The sequence below is a fragment of the Priapulus caudatus genome, unplaced genomic scaffold (genome assembly GCF_000485595.1).
Source record: "Priapulus caudatus unplaced genomic scaffold, Priapulus_caudatus-5.0.1 Scaffold75, whole genome shotgun sequence".
Taxonomy (NCBI): domain Eukaryota; kingdom Metazoa; phylum Priapulida; class Priapulimorpha; order Priapulimorphida; family Priapulidae; genus Priapulus; species Priapulus caudatus.
Genome location: NW_014577136.1, coordinates 496,138 through 498,818, shown reverse-complemented (window position 1 = coordinate 498,818; position 2,681 = coordinate 496,138). Strand labels below are relative to the sequence as shown.

Below are 2,681 nucleotides of genomic sequence, written 5' to 3'. Positions count from 1 at the left end.
CTCTCTCTCTCTCTCTCTCTCTCTCTCTCTATCTCTTTCTCTTTCTCTCTCTCTTTCTCTCTCTCTTTCTCTCTCTCTCTCTCTCTCTCGCTCTCCCCCTCTCTCTCTTTCTCCCTCTGTATAATATTTCTCCCCTCGCTCTATTTTCCTTTTTCTCTCGCTCTCTCTTTCTTTCTCTCCCCCTCCTCTCTCTTTCTCTCCCCTCTCTTTCTCTCTCTCCCGTCTCTATATCTCTCTCCCCGATCGCTCACTTTTTCTTTCTTTCTTTCTCTTACTCTCATCTTCTTCCTCTCCCATTTCGCCCTTGTATGCTCTCACCACCCCTCACTCGATCTGCCCTTTTCCTCCTGTCTCGCTTTCCATATCTGCCACTCTCTCCTACAATTCTCTCCTCCCCCTCGCTCTCTATCCCTCTTCATCGCTCCTGTCGTCTCTCTCCCCTCCCCCTCTCTCGCGTTTTTCTCCCTCTTTTTCTCTTTCTCTCTCGCTCTTCCCTCTTTCTCCCTATTTGTCTACCCCCTTCTCTCTCTCCGTCGTCGGCGCTGTACGCGCTTAAAAATAAAAGCAAAGTCTATGAAAAACGGTGTATTTCCTATTAGTTATAAACAGTATTTTTTGCTGCCCCGCACCGTAGCGCCGCCTATGTAGTATAGGAGCTACTATGTATGTAGCCCGACCAAGCTGTGCGACGGATTGTCTATACATTCCGGATTGTCATTCCGGATTGTCATTCCGGATTGTCTATACATTGCTAGGTATTCTAACCCTAGCAATACCGTTTCTTGGAGCTACTATGTATAGGGCTCGATTCCCAGGCAGCATATGACGGCTTCATCATAATGAGATATGACGCTGCGGCTGGTTTTATATAGCGAAAAAAATATCCGGGCGTAGTCTGACCTCAGACTGACTTATAATCAGATTTATAATCAGACTTCTTACTTCACGCAAGAAATCGACTAGGTAGGCCTACCGACTTCTATTTTGAGGTGTTGCCCTAGTTGTGCGTCCGTCTATACGCTACTGTAGTGTATTGTGTACATACATATATGTACATACAAGTGTGTGCGCGCGTGTGCGATCCGGCACATCAGCCTAAGTCGCCCGTGTTTATTCACGAGGGTTCTAAATATATAGCGAGCTGGCGATGCTAACCCTGCAACACTGACGCTAAAAAGTGTATATATGTCGCTCTCCTTAGTACAGCTGAGAGGGTCTATGTCCTCCAGGGTACTGCCGGAACGTACCCTGGGTACGGTCCGGTATACCGGAACGTACCCTGGTACTATCTAATATGCCGGACCGTACCTTGCCTACTCCACTAACGAGTCTAGGGAGTCGCCTACGCCTACTCCCTAACCCTAACCATAACCCTAGCCCTAACCCTAACTCTAACCCTAACCCTAACCCTAACCCCAACCCTAACCCTAACCCTAACCCTAACCCTAACCCTAACCCTAACCCTAACACTAACACTAACCATATCAGCTAGATAGTTACCAGGGTACGTTAATTCCGGTATACCGGACCGTACACAGGGTACGTTCCGGCAGTACCCTGGGGAACATAGACCCTATCAGCCTTAGGCCATGCTAGCCCGACCAGGCTGTGTGACTAACGTCATATACACAGTGAAGGAGTGAATTATAAGTCTTCTAACCCTAGCAAAGACCGTTTCTTGAAGCTAAGTGCATGCCAACAAGAGCATATGTTCTATAAAATATAAAAACTATAAAACTAGTCGACTGAAATTTCCAACCGGGTAGAAATTTTTTTTTCGGGCGGCGCGGTACTTAATTTTTTTATAACAAAACGTTGCAAAAAATTCTGACTTGCACGTGAACTATTCATTTTGAAGACCACTGAACGGGATTGCACGTTCAATAAATCCGGTGTGAATGCGTTTGTTCGTCCGATCCTGCGCAGCCACAGTCCGAATCAAAATATTTGCACGATTCAATATATATAGCTATTCAGCTATATGCACAGCTATAGCTATAGCTATATGCACGATATATATATATACAGATATTCAGCACGATTCAAGATATCATACAGAGATGTGCAGACGATAATACTATATACTATATAAAAAGCTAGCGATAGATGGCGCTGCGTGTCAAATGTTCTTTTCACACACTCGTGTGCAAAATGAGTCAACGTAATGAATCCTAAACGCGCAGTATAGGGTTTCAGATATGAAAGATCCCGATGTACAAATTCGCTATGATTGTTTTAGTTATAAACAGGTCATGCATAGGAATTTTGGCATATTCTCTGCTATGTTGATTTACTTGCATGCTATGCTTACTGGTTACAAAATACCTCAGAAGATGGAAATAGTCATCGCATCGGTATTTGTTGTAAAACTAGCGACGCCAGAAAATATTTTCACGAATTCTCAACTTGTAACGGATATAACACATCTACAACATAATCGTGAAGGTCGTGTGTTAGTGCGTATGCTCTATTGTGGTATACTGGTGCCTAGAGTACTGGTGCCTGCGAATCGCAAGCTGTGAAGGTGTCAGTTTACTCACAGTGAACTCAGACCCTGAAACTCTTCAGCGTGACTCATGTTATTGACCTACAAATTATTAGTAATTGGAGTCATGGATAATTGTAATAAGCCTTAGTCTTACGTACCAGCATATATATATATATATATATATATATATATA

General features: G+C 43.8%; 1 protein-coding gene across 1 annotated transcript in view; it reads right to left on the bottom strand.

Annotated features, from left to right (window-relative positions):
* Positions 1 to 2,681, bottom strand: part of LOC106821497 (sodium bicarbonate cotransporter 3-like) — a 66,152-nt gene that overhangs the window by 54,947 nt on the left and 8,524 nt on the right. The gene's annotated exons all lie outside the window — the stretch shown is intronic.